The following is a 22,624-nucleotide window of genomic DNA, read 5'->3' as shown; positions in this document are numbered from 1 at the left end:
CGCACCCAGCCGCCTGCTTCCGTGGATGCGCGCACGCACGGGCTACCTCCTGGTGCCTTTCTCCGCCGCTCCCGTGGCCTCCCGGTGTGTTTCCGTCGTGGCCAGAGGTCACCGACGACTAACTCCGGTGGGCTGACGTGTCCGGCTTAATTAGCCACTAACCACCCTGTTTAGTTTAACACTAGACACTCACACTGGGACCCGCTTTGTTAGTTTTCCGGACAACAAAAATAATTAGATTACTTAATTAAACCAGCAGGACCCACGCGTCAGAATTGACCTGCTGACGCGGCCGTTGACCAGGCCCACATGTCAGCGACTCTAACCGGTCCTGTGTCACTGACCAGTGGGCTCCACTGGTCAGGTTTGACCTGGGCTGACGCTGTTGACTAGCTGATGTCAGCATGACGCATTGATGACGCAGTAATCATTTTCCTGGATTATTTCTAATTCTAAATGATTTGGAAATTCCAGAAAATATCCAAAACTTTGAAAAATCATAGAAAATAATCTATAACTCCAAATGAAAAGTTTTATATATGAAAAATTATTAGAAAAATCCAAGGAATCTGTTTATGGCATTTTCATGCATGTTTGAGCAAGTTAACCTCACTTTTTAGTCAAAAACATGATAATGCACTATTTGAATTCATAGTTTGAATTTGAATTTGAACCTTGAGTTCAAATCAACCCAAAACCTTTCTGTTACTAGTTGCATTAGCTCAAATCACACCATATTGTCATGCCATGATCATGCATCATATTGTGCATTGCATTGATTGTGCTCTTCCTTGTTTGCCGGTAATTGTCCCCTCTCGGTAGACGCTGCTTCGACGCTGTGATCGTTGACACTGATGAAGACTCAATGTTATCTTCAGATGTGCCAGGCAAGCAAAAAACCCCTTGTTCATTCTGATATGATCCCACTCTCCCATTCCTGCTCTCTTTTACTGCATTAGGACAATAGCGATTCAACTGTTACATGTTGCGGTAGCTGAACCCTTTCCTCGGCATGACCTGTCATTGCCACAGTAAATAGATGAAACCCACTAGCATGAGTAGGAGTTGCTTGAGCCTTGATGTGCCTACTCATTCATGTTGTTTGTCATGCCTACTACTGCTTAGAGTTGAGTTAGGTCTGATTCATCGGGGATGATTTGGAATGGTGTTGAACATGTCCTACTGTGTGTGAGCTAAGTGTGTGAACACGATTTGGTAAAGGTGGCGGTGAGAGGCCATGTAGGAGTACATGGTGGGTTGTCTCATTGCAGCCGTCCTCAGGAACTGAGTTCTGTGTTTGTGATCCATGAACAGTTACTACCACACATTGGGTTCCGGTAACTCGGCCCCTCTCAGCTTATTAATCAACTCGATCTCTGTCCAGGAGTTGCAACTAGTTTTTGGTGTTTGTAGGTAGTGTTAGTAGTCTACCAAGTGGCACCCGGTATAGGTGGGCTTGGGAAAGACTAGGCACAATGGCACGGTGTACCAAGTGGCACCCGGATGGTGGGCTTGGGAACCCTGCACACATCGTTTGGGGCCGTGAGCGACACCCCGGCCGGATCTTCTTGCGGATGGAACCCGAATAGGCGATAAACCTGGACTAGAGACTTGTTGGTTAGTCAGGTCGTGGCCGACTCCCTCGCCCGGTATCCGCTTGAAGGTTGCCGAGGTACATGATGTGTACAGGGCGATAAGTGGCGAGAGCGTGTGTGAAGAAGTACACCCCTGCAGGGTTATCATTATCTATTCGAATAGCCGGATTCCTCGGATATGGAAACTTGGACCCCTTGCATAGTTCATAGACAAGCGAAAGTGGATACTTTAAAATGCGCAAGATAAGTGTGAGTGCTATGGATGGCGTTCTCGCAGGGAGACGGGAGCGGATCCATAGTGGTGTATTGGTATGGTGAATTTGTGGACTCGTGTGCGCCACCTCAAAGAGTTACTTGCAGTCGTAGTTTAGGATAGCCACCGAGTCAAAGCTGGCTTGCTGCAGTTAAACTCCACCACCCCCTTTGTTGATACCGATGCATATGTAGTTAGTTCTGATGTAAGTCTTGCTGGGTACATTTGTACTCACGTTTGCTTAATTTATGTTTTGCAGAGAGACTTCAGTCCCGCTAGTAGTTCCGCTTGGACTTCGACGTTTAGCTCGTTACCTCAGCTACGATCTTGTACCTTGGGAGGGTCTTGTAGATAGTCAGGCTTCTCAGCCGTTTTCATTTGTAGATGTCTGTACTTAGACATGTTAAGCTTCCGCATGTGCTTTGACTTGTATGCTCTGAATGTTGGGTCGTGAGACCCATGTTTGTAATATCTCGCTCCTCGGAGCCTAATGAATAAATACTTGAGTCGTAGAGTTATGTTGTGATGCCATGTTGTATTTACACATATCGAGCATATTGTGTGTATGATTGAAATGCTTGGTATGTGTGGGATCCGACAACCTAGTTGTTTATCCTTGGTAGCCTCTCTTATGGGGAAATGTAGTCTTGTGCTTCCATGAGCCATAGTAGTCTGCTACAGCCCGGTTCACCGGAGTCCTGCTAGCCCAGCACTACTGCTCCAGAACACTTGACTGGCCGGCATGTGATTCACTTCGTTCATGTGTCTGTCCCTTCGGGGAAATGTCACGCGGTGACATCCGGAGTCCTGCCTAGCCTGCTACAGCCCGGGTTCCCGGAGTCCTCTTAGCCCAGTGCTACAGCCCGGATTCGCACGCTGCTGACCGACATGCTCGATGTTGATTCATGTATGCCTGTCCCCCTAAGTTAGTGCCACCTTGGGTTCACGACTAGTCATGTCGGCCTGGGTTCTCTGTCATATGGATGCTAGCGACACTATCATATACGTGAGCCAAAAGGCGCAAACGGTCCTGGGCCATGGTAAGGCGACACCCGTGGGAATACCGTACGTGAGGACGCAAAGTGATATGAGGTGTTACAGGCTAGATCGGTGTGACTTAGAATCGGGGTCCTAACATGGGACCCATCGGTAGGGCCTCTGTATTTTATGAAAAAAACATTCCCACTGCTGACAGGTCGGACCCACCAGCCATATCTTCGCAAGCAAGGAAGTGCCTCCTTATGACGGACAAAAAATGAATACCCCCCTGCTAGCTAGGACCCACAATGGTGGGAGGCCGACTTGTGGGCCAACTAAGTTGACGAGGATGGAGGGCTTTGTCAACTTAGTCAATATGAACGATTCTAGCTCCAGTGACCGTACGATGTCCATCCAACGGTCGTAGTGCTTCTTCAACCTCTGGTCTTCTTGCTCCAGCCGCCCGAACCAACACCGGTCGTGCCTCGTTCTCCTGCCTCCCATGGCCGGCTGCGATGCCGTGGAGGCCTCACCGCCCCCTACTACTCCCACCGCTGGCCAGGCCATCCCTCTACTCACCCACACCCCCTGTTATTCTGGGGCGACGACAGCCTCACACCGCAGCCGAACCAGTGAACCCTCGTACTCCTCTCCGCGTTGGCATCCACTGCCCCATCTTCCCCGGCTCCATGTCGTCCCCTTCCTAGGCCTCGCCGTCGTCCACTGCCTTGGTGCTCTCGGCGCGGCGTGGTCAATGTGGTCAACGACCGACTTACATCGGAAGAGTACTGTACGTGGAGAGGCTGACAGCTAGGTCCATGGCCATAGCTGGGTCCACGGCCACAGCCCAGTTTTTTTTGATTTGCCAAGTAAGTCACTTTGTCAGGCCTGTTGGGCTGCAAATCTTTCAAGACGAGGAAAGCTTCATTCGGCTGGCCGAGAAAATGGCTTATCAGTAATGAGAAATGGGTTGTACATTTTTAAAACACATCAAAGCGGCAATTAGTTTCAAATTTCTTTTTTTCATTTCAAGATTTTAAATTGCATTGATTTTTATGTGTGGACGATTAGTTGGATCTTATATTGGTATACATTTATTTCTAAAATCAGTTTGAATGTGACTCGAAATTTCGGGATTAAAAACAGTTCGGAGCGCACCGAAATATGCAAAATTTTATATAATTTTTTAACCGTGGCCACAATATGGGCTGTAATGCTAACAAAAAGAATATGGGCTCCAAAAAAACCTTAAGAATTAGCAAATGGGCTATAAATTATTAAAAATAATGGCAGATGGGTTGTATGCTGTTTTCCACGGATTTGAAGCTTTCCTAAAAAAAGGTTAACGCACAAGCAGTGAATGTTGGATGTCCATCCAACGTCCGTTGTGCTTCTTCAATCTCTGCTCTTCCTGATCCAGCCGCTCAAACAAGCGCCGGCGAGACCGCCTGCTCCCTCCTCCCCGCGGCCGGCTGTGCTGCCGCGTAAGCCTCACCGCCCCACTGTACTCCCATCGCTGGCCTAGCCATCCCTCTACTCACCCACACTTGCTGTTATTCTCCGGCGACAGCAGACGAACCAGTAAACCCTCGTACAGTCGTACTCCCCTCCGCGTGGGAAACAACTGCCGAGTCTTCCCTGGCTCCGTGTCGTTCCCTTCCTAGGCCTCGCCGTCGTCCACCGCTCTGGTGCTCTCGGTGCGGCCTGGTCAACGTGGTTAACGGCCGACATGCATCTGAAGTGGACTGTACGTGGAGAGGCTGACATCTGGGTCCACGGCCGCACACAAGGAAATGCCTCCTTATTACGCACAAAATAATGATTCCTCTACCTGACATCTGGGACCCACCGAAAGGGCCTCTGTATTTCACGAAAAAAACGTTACCACCGCTGACAGCTCGGACCCACCAGCTATATCTTCGCACGCAAGGAAGTGCCTCCTTATTACACACATAAAAAATGAATACTCCCCCTTCTACCTGGGATCCAGTATAGCAGGAGGCTGACTTGTGGGCCTACTAAGTTGACGGGGACGGAGGGCTTTGTCAACTTAGTCAATATGCATGATTCTATCTCTAGTGACCGTACGATGTCCATCCAACGGCCGTAGTGCTTCTTCAACCTCTGGTCTTCTTGCTCCAGCCGCCCAAACTAGCGCCGGTCGTGCCTCGTGCTCCTGCTTCCCGTGGCCGGCTGCGATGTCGCGGAGGCCTCACCGCCCCCTACTACTACGACCGCTGGCCAGGCCATCCCTCTACTCACCCACACCCCCTGTTATTCTGCAGCGATGGCAGCCTCACACCGCAGCGAACCAGTGAACCATCATACTCCTTTACGCGTGTGCATCCACTGCCGCGTCTTCCCTGGCTTTGCGTCATCCCCTTCCTAGGCCTTGCCGTCATCCACCGCCCTGGTGCTCTCGGCGCGGCGTGGTCAACATGGTCAAGGAACGGCTTCCATCGGACGTGGACTGTACACGGAGAGGCTGACAACTGGGTCCACGGCCGCAGCAAGGAAGTGCATCCTTATTACGAGGAAAATAATGATTCCTCCACCTGACAACAGGGACCCACCGGACGGGCAACCGTATTTCGCAAAAAAATGTTTTCCCCCTGACTGCTGGGACCTACCAGCTACATCTTCGCATGCAAGGAAGTGCCTGACAGTCGGGACTGAAGGAAATATGCCCTAGAGGCAATAATAAAGTTATTATTTATTTCCTTATTTCATGATAAATGTTTATTATTCATGCTAGAATTGTATTAACCGGAAACATAATACATGTGTGAATACATAGACAAACAGACTGTCACTAGTATGCCTCTACTTGACTAGCTCGTTGAATCAAAGATGGTTAAGTTTCCTAGCCATAGACATGAGTTGTCATGTGATTAACGGGGTCACATCATTAGAGAATGATGTGATTGACTTGACCCATTCCGTTAGCATAGCACTTGATCGTTTAGTATGTTGATATTGCTTTCTTCATGACTTATACATGTTCCTATGACTACGAGATTATGCAACTCCCGTTTACCAAAGGAACACTTTGTGTGCTACCAAACGTCACAACATAACTGGGTGATTATAAATGTGCTCTACAGGTGTCTCTGAAGGTGCCAATATGACCATCCAGGTTCCGCTATTGGTTATTGACCGGAGATGTGTCTCGGTCATGTCTACATAGTTCTTGAACCCATAGGGTCCGCACGCTTAACGTTGCGATGACAGTTTTATTATGAGTTTATGTGTTTTGATGTACCGAACGTTGTTCGGAGTCCCGGATGTGATCACGGACAATACGAGGAGTCTAGAAATGGTCGAGACATAAAGATTGGTATATTGGACGACTATATTCGGACACCGGAAGTATTCCATAGAAGTTTCGGATAAAACCGGAGTGCTAGAGGGTTATCGGAACCCCCGGGGGAACTAATGGGCCTCGATGGGCCTTAGTGGAGAGAGAGAGGGGCGGCCACGCAGGCCGCGCGCCCCCTCCCCCTTGAGTCTGAATTGGACAAGGAAGGGGGGTTGCGCCCCCCTTTCCTTCTCCCTCTCCCTCTCCTTCCTTCCCCCTCTCTCCCTTTTGGTGGAAACCTACTAGGACTTGGAGTCCTAGTAGGATTCCCCTCTTGGGGGTGATACGTCTCCGTCGTATCTACTTTCCCAAACACTTTTGCCCTTGTTTTGGACTCTAACTTGTATGATTTGAATGGAACTAACCCGGACTGACACTGTTTTCAGCAGAATTGCCATGATGTTGTTTTGTGTGCAGAAAACAAAAGTTCTCGGAATGACCTGAAACTCCACAGAATATCTTACAATAAATAATAAAAAATCCTCGCCAAAGATGAAGACCAGGGGGCCCACACCCTTGCCATGAGGGTGGGGGGCGCCCCCCTAGGGCGCGCCCCCTACCTCGTGGGCCCCCTGGAGACCTCCCGACTCCAACTCCAACTCTATATAACCGCTTCCGGGGAGAAAAAAATAGAGAGAAGAATTCATCACGTTTTACAATATGGAGCCACCGCCAAGCCCTAAAACCTCTTGGGAGGGCTGATCTAGAGTCCGTTCGGGGCTCCGGAGAGGGGAATCCGTCGCCATCGTCATCATCAACCATCCTCCATCACCAATTTCATGATGCTCACTGCCATGCATGAGTAATTCCATCGCAGCCCTGCTGGACGGTGATGGGTTGGATGGGATCTATCATGTAATCGAGTTAGTTTTGTTAGGGTTTGATCCCTAGTATCCACTATGTTCTGAGATTGTGTTGCTATGACTTTGCTACGCTTAATGCTTGTCACTAGGGCCCGAGTGCCATGATTTCAGATCTGAACCTATTATGTTTTCATCAATATATGAGTGTTCTTGATCCTATCTTGCAAGTCTATAGTCACCTATTATGTGTTATGATCCGTTAACCCCGAAGTGACAATAATCGGGATACCTACCGGTGATGACCGTAGTTTGAGGAGTTCATGTATTCACTATGTGATAATGCTTTGTTCTGGTACTCTATTAAAAGGAGGCCTGAATATCCCTTAGTTTCCGTAAGGACCCCGCTGCCACGGGAGGGTAGGACAAAAACTGTCATGCAAGTTCTTTTCCATAAGCACGTATGACTATGTTCGGAATACATGCCTACATTATATCAATGAACTGGAGCTAGTTCTGTGTCACCCTAGGTTATCACTGTTACATGATGAACCGCATCCGGCATAATTCTCCATCACTAATCCATTGCCTACGAGCTTTCCATACATTGTTCTTCGCTTATTTACTTTCCCGTTGCTATTGCTATCATCACTACAAAATACCAAAAACATTACTTATACTATTATTACCTTTTGCTACCATTACCACTACTATCATATTACTTTGCTGCAGATACTAAGTTTCCAGGTGTGGTTGAATTGACAACTCAGCTGCTAATACTCGAGAGTATTCTTTGGCTCCCCTTGTGTCCAATCAATAAATTTGGGTTGAATACTTTACCCTCGAAAACTGTTGCGATCCCCTATACTTGTGGGTTATCAAGACTATTTTCTGGCGCCGTTGCCGGGGAGCATAGCTCTATTCCTTGAGTCACTTGGGATTTATATCTGCTTATCATTATGAAGAACTTGAAAGATCCAAGAACCAAGATTTATCCCTCAACTACGAGGGGAGGTAAGGAACTGCCATCTAGCTCTACACTTGATTCACCTTCTGTTTTGAGTAAGCTTGCGACACCTAAAACTGCTTCTTCTATTCGTTCTGATATATCGCATGTTATTGATGATGCCACTTCTGCTATACATGATACTTATGATGAAACTACATCTATGCTTGATACTACTGTGCCACCTAGTGAATTTCTGGATGAACAACTTGCTAGGGCTGGAGAGATTGAAAATATTGAATCTGATAATACTGATGAAAGTGATGATGAAGAATCACTTGTTATTCCTGAGGGTTATGTTTTTGATCAAGAAGCCTCTTTAGCTATTTTAGCTTGCAAAGATAGATACGAACTTAAGAGGTTATTAGCTAAATGGAATAAGCAATCTCTAAATGCTAGGATGAAGCCTGATCCTGCTTTTGTTACTTCACCTATCTGTGCTACTGATAAGGATTATGAATTCTCTGTTGATCCTGATATAATTACTTTGGTTGAATCTGATCCTTTTCATGGTTATGAATCTGAAACTGTTGTGGCACATCTTACTAAATTAAATGAAATAGCTACCATGTTCACTACTGATGAGAGAACTCGCTACTTTTATATCCTTAAAATATTTTTGTTCTCATTAAAGGGTGATGCTAAGATATGGTTTGATTCTCTTGATCCTAGTTGTGTGCATAGTCCCCAAGATATGATTTATTACTTCTCTGCTAAATATTTCCCTGCTCATAAGAAACAAGCTGCTTTGAGGGATATATATAATTTTGTGCAAATTGAAGAAGATAGTCTCCCACAAGCTTGGGGGAGGCTTCTCCAATTACTTAATTCTTTGCCTGATCATCATCTTAAGAAAAATGAAATACTTGATATCTTTTATAATGGACTAACCGATGCTTCCAGAGATTACCTGGATAGTTGTGCTAGTTCTGTTTTCAGGGAAAGAACACCAGATGAAGCTAAAATTCTATTGAATAATATGATGACAAATGAAAATAATTAGACACCTCCGGAACCAATTCCTGAGCCTATTCCTAAACCAACTCCGAAGAAAAGGGGTATTCTATTTCTCAGTCCTGAAGATATGCAAGAGGCAAAGAAATCTATGAAAGAAAAAGGTATTAAAGCTGAAGATGTTAAGAATTTGCCTCCTATTGAAGAAATGCATGGTCTTAATTTACCGACTATTGAAGAAACATATGATCTTAATCCATTACCTATTGAAGAAACTCATGGTCTTGATAACCCGACACAGGTAGTAAAGGTAAATTCTCTCTTTAGATATGATAAAGGTGAAATCCCATTTACTAAGTTTGCTAGCCCATGCTTAGATGAGTTTGATAAATTTATGGCTAAGCAAGAAGATTTTAATGCTTATTTTGGTAGACAATTGAAATACAATTCAGATATGCTTGAACACTTGGGTGATTATATGGCCAATGTCAAAGGTGAACTTAAATTTATTAGTAAACATGCTTCTATGGTTACCACTCAAGTAGAACAAGTACTTAAAGCTCAAAATGATTTGCTCAATGAATTGAATAGTAAGGATAATGATAATGTTGTTAGAGTTATGACTAGAGGTGGTAAAATGGAACTAACCCGGACTAGAGGTGGTAAAATGGAACTAACATGCTTCTATGGTCATCTTTGGCCAAACATAATTACGTAGGCCGCCACGAGCCAATATCGAGGTATCATCGGACGGCTCCTTGGGTTCGTCGGACATGGATAGAGATCCAATCCCGACTGCCACCTCCCCTCATTCTGCTGACGACACCGAGGTGTTGTCTCAAGAGGCACCGGATCAAGGGGGACAGTCCAGGAGGCGCCTCAAGGTGACCTTCCGGACTCCGGGAGCAGAGGGGACGGGGCCCCTGAGAGCTCCGAGTTCGGCCCTCAGCCAAACACCGCGCCAAAACCTCCAGCGGTTCCGGGCTCGGGCAGGCTCTCTCCTTCTAAGAGGAGTGAGACGCCTGTGCCGGTGACCTCTGTCCATCCAGAGGCGCCAAACAATCTGTTGGAAGCGCTTCGTGGTGCTTCCATCGAGGAGGAGCACCGCACCATCATGAGTGCGGTGATCTAGAAGGTTCAGTCCGCCAAGAGCGGATTAACTGAAGCCTGTACTAGCCTTCTAATAGGCTTCGAGGTAAGTGTTTTAAAACGTAGTAGAAGTATTATCGCATAGACAGTAGCCCCTGATGCTTTGTTCGGTGTTCGCAAAGAAAAGCCGAACAGAGGATCAAATAATATCGCAGGAGTCTAATATAAGTATGTCAATATGCATATGCAGGCTTCTCTGCTGGCGTCCGCCGCACTAACTGCGGAGGTCGTCGTACTGAAGCAGGACCTCGATGGGCCCAAGAAAGAGCTCGGCCTTGTCAAGAGGCAGCTCGAGGAGAACGAGGGTAAGTAATACCCCGTCTATAGATATATGCATATATAAGAAAGGACGCGATTGCAGAATGACAGGATCATTCTATGTTTTGCCAGGGACCACGGCCGAGGTGGCGACCCTGAAGCAAGCGCTGACCAAGGCTGAAGAGACAGCGGCCAAGGAGCGCACCGAGTGAGAGAGGCACGAGGCTCGGGTGGGCGAGGTGCAGCAAGAGCTCCAGGCTCTTGTGACGAAGCACAAGGCGTTGGAGCTTGACTTGAACACGCGAGAGTCTGAGCTTGTCGCGGCCCGTGAGAGCGCGAAGAGTGCCAAGGCCGAGGCCCAGAAGGCCCTTCAGGAGATCGACGCGATGAAGAAGATAGCGGGGGGTAAGGCTTTCTATATGCAAAGCAAGCATGTAAAAGTAAATTATCGATTACTTACCCGGATCCGGAGCTCTTCAGGAGCATTCGCAGATTTTCCCTGTAGTGTGTCCGATGCCGCACAATTTTACCAGGCCGAGGATGGGAGCTCGACGAAGAAGCTGTTCTGGTCTCAGTATGCCGAGGCCGAACATCCGGTGCCAATGAGCGACCAGCTGAAGCAGATGGTCGAGCTACATAAGGCGGCCGATCAGGCCATGAAGGGCTTCATAGTCCGGTTGTGGCCTGGCGACGCCCTTCCGAACAGCTTCTTCGGCCTGGTGAGGCGGCTTGTGGATGCCTGCCCACGGCTGGAGGTCGTCAAGTGATCCGTCTGCATTGAAGGTGCACGCCAGGCTTTCACCCGTGTAAAAACGCAGTGGGTCAAGCTAGACGCCGTGAAGCTGATCAAGGAGGGGCCACCGGAGGGCAAGGAGCACCGCCACCCCGAGATGTACTACGAGGGTGTTCTGCCGGGCGCCTGTCTTATCGTGGATGAGTGTTCACAAAATGTAATATTTGAGTGAGACTTGCTCGTTTTGTCCTGTATGTATGAAAACTTGTATCGTAGTCGCTATGCAATGCTTGTGTGGATTTAAAATATTACCTTTTGTTTGGCTGTTTATCCAATCTGAGAGATGGCTAGTCCTCGGCTTCTGCCCCCATGCCACAAGTGCTAGGGTGTTCGAGATAAACCTGAGCACTCTTGTTCACATGTTTGGGTCCTTCGAGGGAGGTGCTCAGCACAACGAACAAGGCAACCGGACTAATAATGCTTTATCACTCTCACTTAGCCATAGAATTCTATAATTTTAAAATTCGGCGAATCCCCTGGTATTCGGAAGGCCGAATTCGGGGTGTGATACATGCCTGTAAGCCGGACAGAGCCGGCCCGTCGCCCTAAGCGGCATAAGTCTTTAGGGACTCGAAAAACCTCGCCAAACAGCGACCAGTCTCTCGCCTTATCATGACAGTCAGTTTTAGCTTTCTCTACTGAGGTGCTCAACGCGGCAGAACCGGGGAACAATCGTAGTAGTTCTCCTAGCGCTACCTTAGCCGATAGAGCGGAACGTAAGGTACCAAAACATAGGAGTCGGGCAAACCCAACATTTAACCAAAGACATGATTCAGAGCTAATGCATATAATGCTATAAGTTCGGGGTGCCGCACTTGTGAAAGTGTTCGGACTTTTCACACCATATTGTGGGTACGTAAGCCCCTGGTGCATTGGCCATACTAGAGTGTACGATTGCAAGGCGTCATTAATGAACACATAGATATATATATATATAACAAAAATGCAATAATAGTCGTAATGTCATGCATTGTTTATTAAAAATTGCAATAAAGCAGAGTGATACAGATAGTGCAATAAGCGAAAGAGTAGGACTATGTCCCTTCCAAGGGCGAGCTGAGGAATGATATGAAATCTATAATCAACCTGGGAATTCCGTTGTATAAGGTAGTTGTCTGCCTCCTAGGTTGTTGTATCATATGTTCGGCAATAGAGCTGCCGGACAGCGTTTCCAGAGATTAAAGTCCTGAAAGAAAAAGAAAAATAACCAAACGGGAAGCCCCTAGTGCGGTTTAGGCCACGTTTTGGGGCGTGCCGCAGTTGTGCCCCCCCCTCCCCACCTGTGCCCATGGTATTTTTAATGCGTAATTATGTACGCGAGACATGAATATCACTGTTGGGCTGGGATTGGGGTGGCCGTCGTATTGTTACGCGAGCTCAGATTGCGCCAGGCGGTCTATTTGCCGATTGCCCCGAGCGCGCTTGAAGGTGTCCGGGCTTTGAAACGCCGAACTGGTAGGTTGCCTTGAGAGGATGCTTTGCGCTTCTGCTGCAAGGACCGCGGTGTGCTCCTCTGTTCGGAGAGAGTGCTCTATGTTTCCATTGACTATAATAACTCCGCGAGGTCCTGGCATCTTGAGCTTGAGGTATGCATAATGTGGTACCGCATTGAATCTAGCAAATGCGGTTCGTCCGAGCAGCGCGTGATAACCACTGCAGAACGGGACTATATCGAAGACTAACTCTTCGCTTCGGAAGTTATCCGGGGATCTGAAGACCACTTCCAGTGTAATTGAGCCTGTGCAGTGGGCCTCTACGTCTGGAATGTCGCCCTTAAAGGTCATTTTTGTGGGTTTGATCCTTGAGGGGTCTATACCCATTTTGCGCACTGTGTCCTGATAAAGCGGGTTCAGGCTGCTGCCGCCGTCCATAAGGACTCGAGTGAGGTGAAATCCGTCAATGATTGGGTCTAGGACCAGTGTGGCGAATCCGCCATGACGGATACTAGTGGGGTGGTCCTTGCGATCGAAGGTGATCGGACAGGAGGACCAAGGGTTGAACTTTGGGGCGATTGGCTCCAACGCATATACATCCCTGAGCGCACGCTTCCGCTCCCTCTTGGGGATGTGGGTTGCGTATATCATGTTCACCGTCTGCACTTGCGGGGGAAACCTCTTCTGTCCTCCAGTGTGCGGCTGTCGGGGTTCTTCCTCGTCATCGCTATGCGGCCCCTTGTCCTTGTTTTCGGCAATTAACTTGCCGGCCTGCTTGAACACCCAACAATCCCTGTTGGTGTGATTGGCTGTCTTGTCTGGGGTGCCATGTATTTGACACGAGCGATCGAGTATACGGTCCAAGCTGGACGGACCCGGCGTACTTTGTTTGAATGGCTTTTTCTGCTGACCGGGTTTAGAGCCTTTGAATCCGGCATTGACTGCCGTATCCTCAGTACTTTTGCTGTTAATGCGGCGCTTATGCTTGTTGCGACGTGACTGCTCTTGTCGTCCTTGGTATCTGAGGTACCATGGTTCTTTGATATGTTATTACTGCGAGCCAGCCAGCTGTCTTCTCCCGCACAAAAGCGGGTCATGAGCGACGTGAGGGCTGCCATAGATTTCGGCTTTTCCTGACCAAGGTGCAGGGCTAGCCACTCGTCTCAGATGTTGTGCTTGAAAGCCGCTAAGGCCTCCGCATCCGGACAGTCAACGATTTGATTTTTCTTTGTAAGGAGCCGAGTCCAGAATTGCCTGGCCGACTCTTCTGGCTGATGAATTATGTGGATCAAGTCATCGGCATCTGGTGGTCGCACATAAGTGCCCTGAAAGTTATCGAGGAATGCGGCTTCCAGATCTTCCCAATAGCTAATGGAGTCTGCTGGCAAGCTGTTAAGCCAATGCCGCGCTGGTCCTTTGAGCTTTAGTGGGAGGTAATTGATGGCGTGTAAGTCATCATCACGGGCCATGTGGATGTGGAGGAGGAAATCCTCAATCCATACCGCGGGATCTGTTGTGCCGTCATATGATTCAATATTTACGGGTTTGAAACCTTCTGGGAATTGATGTTCCATTACTTCGTCTGTGAAGCATAAGGGGTGTGCGGCGCCTCTGTATTGGGCTATGTCGCGACGCATCTCGAATGGGTCTTGCCCGCTGTGTTCGGCCCGGCCGGATTTGCTTTTACTGTATCCGGCATGACATTTATTGTCTCACAGATTGGTGTGCCCTCGTGATCCGTAGATCGATCTTGAATGCTTTGCCTTGTCCTCCAATATGTCTCGCAGGTCTGGCGTATCTCCCCATGCCTTTTATTTGAATGGCGTTGGGGTGGGGGCTGAGCTTTTGGCTGGAATGCCTCTCTATCGCGGCCATGAGGTGGCCGATCAGCCGTATCATACCCTTCTTCCTCCAGTCAGGGTAGTAACCTGCACCTTGGGTAACTCTTGGAGGGACGCTCGAGTTTATATTCCTCGGCCACGAGGACTTAAGTCCATTTGTCAGCTAGCGGATCTTGATCAGCTTGAAGTTGCTGCTGCTTTTTCTTCAGGCTATTTGCCGTGGCCCTAAGCCTGCGCTTCAAGCGCTCTTGTTCGACGGGATCCTCTGGTACGGCGAATTCATCGTCGCCGAGGCTTGCCTCGTCTTCAGAGGGGGGCATGTAATTGTCATCCTCCTCCTCTCCGCCAGCCGCTCTCTCAGGAGAGCTGGCTCCTTCATCCTCCTGCTCTAAATCTTGCTGGAGGGGATTGTTGTTGTCTTCGGCGCTATCCGGAGTGTTATTATCTCCTGTGCCGGTATCACCACTTTTGCTTTGGCGGGACTTAGAGAGGCACCGCTGACGTTGGCGCTTGGGTTGCTTCTTGGAGGGGTCATCCTCCGCTATCTCGTCGCCATTGCCTTCATTGGGTGTATCCACCATGTATATGTCATACGACGAGGTGGCTTTCCAGTGCCCTATAGGTGCTGGTTCAAGTTCGTCTCCTACATCGTCGTCCATATCGTCGATGTCTTCGGATTCGAAGTCGAGTATGTCGGTTAGATCATCGACAGTGGCTACAAAGTGGGTGGTGGGTGGGCGTCGAATTTCTTCGTCGTCCGCATCCCAATCTTGTTGGACATAATCTTCCCAGGGCTCTCCTGACAAAGAGATAGACCTTAGTGAATTTAGAATGTCGCCGAAGGGCGAGTGCTGAAAGATATCCGCGGCGGTGAATTCCATGATCGGCGCCCAATCGGATTCGATTGGCATGGGCGCGGATGGTTCGGGGTCCGGAAGAGAGTCCGGCACCTTGGAGTCACGGGCTGTGCAGAGGATTATGCTGGTGTTTGGCTCGATCGCCGTCGAGACTGCAGCCCCTGAGGCGGTGTCTAGCCACCCGTCCTCGATTGGCGTAGTTGGCTCCGAGCTAAGGGTCGGAGCTGATCCGGGCGCAGCCTCTGGGGTACCGTCCGGTCGTAGAGCTAGGTCATACCCATTGCGACAGTGCGGCGCGCCCGGCTGTGGCTCGAATCCGTCGAAGATCAAGTCCCCGCGGATGTTGGCCATGTAATTCAAACTTCCAAATCTGACTTGATGGCCAGGGGCGTAGCTTTCAATCTGCTCTAGATGGCCAGGGGCGCAGTGCAAAGCCGCCGAATACAAAGATCTATCCGGGGAGAAAAGTCTCACCCTGGACCGTATCGCTATCGATGATAGTAGGAGCCATCAAGCCTAACGGCGACGGCACATAGGAACTCCCAATGAAAGCACCAATGTCGGTGTCAAAACCGGCGGATCTCGGGTAGGGGGTCCCGAACCGTGCGTCTAGGCCGGATGGTAATAGGAGGCAGGGGACACGATGTTTTACCCAGGTTCGGGCCCTCTTGATGGAGGTAAAACCCTACGTCCAGCTTGATTAATATTGAAGATATGTGTAGTACAAGAGTAGATCTACCATGAGATCAGAGAGGCTAAACCCTAGAAGCTAGCCTATGGTATGATTGTATGTTGTGATTGTTGTCCTACGGACTAAAACCCTTCGGTTTATATAGACACCAGAGAGGGTTAGGGTTACACAAGGTCGGTTACAAAGGAGGAGATTTCCATATTCGTATTGCCTAGCTTGCCTTCCATGCCAAGTAGAGTCCCATCTGGACACGAGACGAAGTCTTCAATCTTGTATCTTCATAGTCTAACAGTCTGGCCAATGGAGATAGTCCTACTATCCGGAGACCCCCTAATCCAGGACTCCCTCAGTAGGCCTCCGAAACTGCACCTTATGAGTCCTGTACGGGAGAAGGGTGACAAGGTTTTTGGGGAGCGCTTCGCGCGACTACTGACTTCTTCGTCACTGACACCCTGGACTCCGACGACTACTTCCCTGACGACGACTTCTTCCCGGACATCGACAACCTCCTCGACGACATGGCTGGCGAGGACACCGACCCCAAATCCAGTGCTTCTGTTGCTGCTGTCTCGTACATGTTCTTCCTCTTTCTATTAGAGGTCCTGCTACAGTTCCTTGTTCTAGTGTTTGCCCAAGATATGTTAGACTCTGTTTCATATATTCAACTTGCTATACTGTCTGCTCTAGATGTGTTTAGTCACAGTTCATATATGAAGATGTTGTTTACCTTCTCTTATATAAATCGCATGACTTGTTTTATCACTGTCGTACTAGTGATGCTTTACCTAGTATTTCTGTTAATAAAATCATTTGATAAATTGCTCATATTTCCAACAATTTCTCCATAACCAATTGTGTTCTAATGTTGGTACCTGTCATTGGCCTTGGTGTCACAAAATATGTTCTCTGCTGATGTTGACTGATATTTTTCCACCGCCACCCGCATTTTTCTTGTTTTACTCCGTAAACAAAAAACATATACTGAAACTAGCTGGAACACGACGATCATCTTATCTAGCCAGGCGGGACTATCCAACCAAAGGAAAGTGATGTGAAGTTCTCCCCCACCTCCATCAATCTTGATGGAGAGAAGCAATGGTGGAAGAGGGGTGAGAGAGGTTAACCTTCAAGGAGTAAAGCAAGCGGGAGGCCAAAAAGGTTGAGAAGGGGAATATAATAGTGACGCATTGCAAGCTAAAGAGACAAATACCGCAAAGTACCAACAATAGATGACCGGGCATATTGTATGACATGTTCGGTACAATTTATTATCCCCTCTATTTCAAAATGTACTGCGCATGAGATTTTCCAAAAGTCAAACCTTGTGTAATTTGACCAAGTTTGGTGAGAAAAGTATCAACAAAAATAATACCAAATAAACATAATATAAATATATGTTTAATGACGCCTCTAATGGTATTTATTTAATATCATAGATGTAGATATTTTCCTCTACAAAGGTAGTCAAAGTTTATGGAGTTTGACTTTTGAAAGTTCTTATGCACACTTTATTTATGAATGAGGGAGTATGTCGTTAAATTTTACATGGAAAATCAATTAAAATTTGTTCCAAAAGGAATCCAAACAGAAGAACAGGGTGAGCCACTATTCGCATAATTTGCTTTTATTTTACCTCAAAGTAAGAAAACAGACATTTTTTTCATTGCCATTTACAGTATGTTTTTAGTGTCAAGTGCCATTTAATTCTCAGTGTCTCGAGGTGTGTTCTCTATTGGATATAACCAAGATACAAATATGAATGCCGGTTACTTTTAGTTGGTTTCGGGAAGGTTGTTTTAGAGCATTGCAATCATGATTATAATATGGTAGCTCATGTGCTAGCGTAAAATGGTCGTGTTGATCCATCAAACTTATGGTTGGACGCATCTCCTGCTTTTTATTTCTAAACCTTTAGCAGATGATGTAAGCGTTGTTTGATATTAATAAAGCTAGCTTTCTCCTAAAACAAAAAGGTACAAAGCACGCATTCCTACAACTTTCAAATGTTTTGTAGTCCATCTCTTTTGCAACTGCATTTATTTATGTAAATAAATACGTTTGTTCACTCAAAGGTGGCACAAATTATACGCATATGCCTATAACCATGACACAATTAACCCATCCTGATGGATACCAATGATACCCTAAGTACAGGGTCATAGCAATGCCTAGAAAAGTCAAGGATCTATTACCCATTCATCTCATCGACAATTTGAGGTAACAATGTCAATTCCAGCAGAAAAATGAACCAGTCAAGAGTCCACGATCACCAGGTTAAAATAGCATAGGAGAGTACCACAGTATAGAACACATTTGCAAACTCTGAAATGGAAAAATTAAGAATATCACTCGAGAAGAAATGACCACATGAAAAGACTAAAACTAGACGACCTCTTGTCACGCCTGCAGACCAGCTTGCAGCGAACTGATCAGTGTAAGTGACGATCCGCACTTACAACAACTAAGTCACCCTCTAGCTAGGGGCTGGGACCCACCGCCAAGTGTATGCGTGTGTGCTAAGCCAAGTGTTGGCGTGTGTGCTAAGCCAACTGTGGCCTACTTGTAACGGAATGACCGGAGGGAGAGGCTATCAAAAAGAAATGAACTACTCCCCCCTCGCCTTTGTCTCTCTCGCTCTCACCTAACCCAGCTCTCCTCTCCTCATCCCGATCCCCCTTTCCTCCTCTCAATCCTCTCGATCGGGTCGTGACAATTTGGTATTCAGAGCCAAAAAAATTTCCCCACCACCACCGTCTGCTCGAGATCGATCGGTAGCATCCACCGATCAGGTGCGCGCCGCTCCGGCAAGCTCGCACAAAATCCTACCTGGATTCGATCCGATCTAGCATAAAATCACGACACCACCATCCAAGCCCTCGGCGCAGACCCGCCGAATGCTCGACACCATGTCAGAGACCACGAACAAGTTGCGGAGCTTGCTCGAGTCTGTCATCCGCCGTCTCGATGCAAATCAGAAGACCACTAACGAGCGTCACCAGGCACAGATCGCCTACAATGACCAAGTCTCCGCCGAGATCAAGCTCCTATCCAAGCAGATCGACCTCACACAAACTGACGTGGACGAGGCCCGCAAGGCTGCGCCACCGTCGACCCCGCTGCGACCATCTCCGGAGGCGCTTCTCCATCGGGCATCACGGCCACCCAGACTCCTCCGCGCATCCTCCACCACATCCGCCACCACCTCCACCGATTCGTCCTCCGCCACTACCCCTCTACACGGATGGCGCGGCCCAGCTACCATTCGCCCGCCTCGTCAACCACATACCATTGTTGCACACCGCGCGGTCACCCTCGTCCTCGGAGCTAGATCGCCACGACGACCACTACATCAAGCCACCTAAGCATGATTTTTCGCGGTTTGATGGCAACGCCCCTCGCATATGGCTGGATCGCTGGACCACCTACTTCGAGCTGTACCGAGTGCCACAGCACAGCTGGGTCACCACCGCGGCACTATACATGGACGGCCTGGCTACGATGTGGCTCCAGGCCTATCGATAGACGCATCCAGGGGTCACTTGGCAGCAATTCAGAGCTGCAGTACAAGAGGAATTCAGTCCAAAGGAATTTGAGGTTCAGATGCACCACTTTGTGCAGTTACGGCAGACAGGCAGTGTTCAGGAATATCGCCAGCAATTTGAAACAACAATGTACCATCTGCTAGCCCTGGACCCAACCTTGAGCTCCAAATTCTTTATATCACAGTTCCTGGCCGGTCTCGAAGACGAGTTGTGCCTCGGTGTTCTATTGCAAGCACCAACCAGCATCACCCGTGTCGCTGTGTTTGCTCGTATTCAGGAAGAAGAACTGGAGAAGCAGCACACAATGCGACCGCGTATCACACCAGTGGGGCGACCACCACCACCTGCACCACCAGCAACCATGGTTCAAGCCTGTGCCGCAGCCGCGCCACGGCAAGGGGGAGATGACTATGCTCGGGAGCACCAGCTGCGCAAATTCAGAAGAGCAAACGACCTCTGTTTTCGCTGCGGGGACAAGTACTCCAGAGAACATCAGTGCAAGCGCACCGGCCAGATCCTGATGATTGAGGTGGGCGACTTTGGCGAGATCCTCTCCGGCGACACAGTCCATGCCCTACAACTGCTTGATGAACCTGCAGGTCAAGACCCGGAATGCTGCTCCTTATCGCAGCAAGCGATCTCTGAGGAAGAAATACCATCCACAATTCGTCTTCACGCTCAAGTTGGCGACCAAATCATGTTTCTCTTGGTGGATTCTGGGAGCACACATAGTTTCATCAGCGAAACTTTTCTCTCTCGCTTGAAAGTTCAGACAGAACACCTGCCCCTAGTTTCAGTTCGCGTGGCAAATGGGCAACGACTTCGGTGCACTCAAATTGTGCATGGATTAGAGTGGGATGTACCTGGACACACCTTCCATACGGATTTGCACGTCCTTCCACTAGATGCATATGATGGAGTGCTCGACATCGATTGGTTATTAGCTCACAGTCCCATGAACTGCCACTGGCAAGACAAAACCATCGCATTTGAAACTGAGGGCAAGCCAGTACACCTGCAGGGGGTGCGCACCACTGATTTGCCTCCCATTGCCGAGCTTGATGCTTACGAACTTCATCGAATGGAAGTTGCAAATGACATCTAGACTGCAGCTTTAGTTACAGTGGAAACAGTGGAAAAACTTGAACCTGAACCGGTCCTTATTAATATTCAGAAACTCTTATCTAAATATGAGGATGTGTTCTCTGAACCTAAAACCCTTCTGCCCAAGGGACAGTTTGATCATGCCATCAACCTAGAGCCAGGCACTGCTCCAATTAACACAAGGCTGTACCACTACTCCCCAAGCCAAAAAGATGAGATCGAGAAGCAAGTTTAGGAGATGTTGCAGTCCGGAGTGATCGCCCACAACCTAAGCCCGTATGCCGCACCAGTACTTCTGGTCAAGTAAAAGGACGGCAGCTGGCGATTTTGCGTCGATTTCCAGCGTCTGAACACCGCTATGGTCAAGAACAAATTTCGGCTACCCGTGGTCGACGAACTGCTCGCCGAACTGGGAGGTGCAGCCTACTTTTCCAAGATCAATCTACGTGCGGGCTATCATTAGATTCGCATGCGCAAGGAGGACGAGGAGAAAATTGCGTTCAAAACGCACCACGGGCATTATCACTTCAGAGTGATGCCGTTCGGCCTCTGCAATGCACCGGCCATGTTCCAGTGCCTCATGAACTCGGTGTTTGGCTGCCATGTCCGTAAGTTTATCATCATCTTCCTGGATGACATCCTGGTCTTTAGCTTCGATCTCCAGGAACACGAACAACACCTGCGCATCGTCCTCAACCTGCTCCGTGAACACCAGCTGTACACGAAGGCTTCAAAGTGCTCGTTCGTGCAACAGAAGATCGAGTACCTGGGGCACGTCATCTCCAAGGACGGCGTCGCCACCGACGCGAGCAAGAGAAGTGCCATGAGCACTTGGCCCATGCCCACCACACCCACCGAGCTCCGCGGCTTCCTCGGCCTGACAGGCTACTACCGCAAGTTTGTCCCACATTACGGCATCATCACGAAGCCGCTCACGTGCTTGCTCACAAAGAAGTGGTTTCTCTGGGACGACAAGGCACAGTCGGCATTCGAGATGATCAAGCAGGCCATGGTGAGCATGCCCGTGCTCGCATTCCCGGACTTCAAGCGCCCGTTCGCCATTGAGACGGACGCTTGCGACACCGGCGTGGGCGCGGTCTTGGTCCAAGACGGGCACCCCATCGCGTACCTAAGCAAGGCCCTGGGGGTGCGCAACTAGAAGCTGTCGGCATACGAGAAGGAGTTTCTGGTGGTCATGATGGCCATCGACAAGTGGCGACCGTATCTCCAAAGCGCTCCATTCGAGATCCTCACCGACCACAAGAGCTTGTGTTCTTTGGGGGATCAACAACTCATCACGGATCTCCAGCGCAAAGCAATGTCCAAAATGGTGGGGTTGCAGTTCACGTTCCGCTACAAGAAAGGCACCGACAATGGCGCGGTCGATGCGCTCTCCAGGGTGGGGCATTTGCTGACGCTGGACGCGCTATCCATGTGCCAGCCGCAATGGCTGCAGGAGGTGGCCAATTCCTACGAGACGGACACCGATGCGCAAGAACTGCTCACCAAGCTCGCGCTCTGCGCCACCGACGACCAGGGCCGCACCCTGCAGCAAGGTGTGATCAGGCAGTGGGGACGGCTATGGATCGGCGCCAACACCACGCTCCAGACGAAGCTCATCGCCGCGCTGCACCACAGCACGGTCGGGGGACACTCCGGCGCCACCGCCACCTACCACCGGGTGCGCAAGCTCTTCGCTTGGACCGGCCTAAAACGCGTTGTCGAATATTTCGTCAGGCAATGCAGCATCTGGTAGCACGTGAAGCACGAACAAACACATTCGGCCGGCAAGCTGCAGCCGCTCCCAATTCCATAGGAGCCATGGTAGGAGATCACCATGGACTTCGTTGAAGGACTACCCAAGTCTGATGGCTACGACGCGATCATGGTCGTCGTCGACCGACTCGCCAAGTACGCCCACTTCGTCCCTCTCCGCTAATACGTCTCCAACATATCTATAATTTTTGATTGTTCCATGCTATTATATTATCTATTTTGGATGTTAATGGGCT

The 22,624-nt window shown here is 48.9% G+C and overlaps 1 pseudogene; it reads left to right on the top strand.

Annotated features, from left to right (window-relative positions):
- LOC119315781 overlaps positions 1–22,368 on the top strand; it is a 42,494-nt pseudogene extending 20,126 nt beyond the window's left edge.
- Positions 22,369–22,624: the final 256 nt, after the last annotated feature.

The sequence above is a fragment of the Triticum dicoccoides genome, chromosome 6A (assembly GCF_002162155.2).
Source record: "Triticum dicoccoides isolate Atlit2015 ecotype Zavitan chromosome 6A, WEW_v2.0, whole genome shotgun sequence".
Classification (NCBI taxonomy): Eukaryota; Viridiplantae; Streptophyta; class Magnoliopsida; order Poales; family Poaceae; genus Triticum; species Triticum dicoccoides.
Note: the sequence above shows the minus strand (reverse complement) of the source record. Positions and strands in the feature narration are given on the sequence as shown.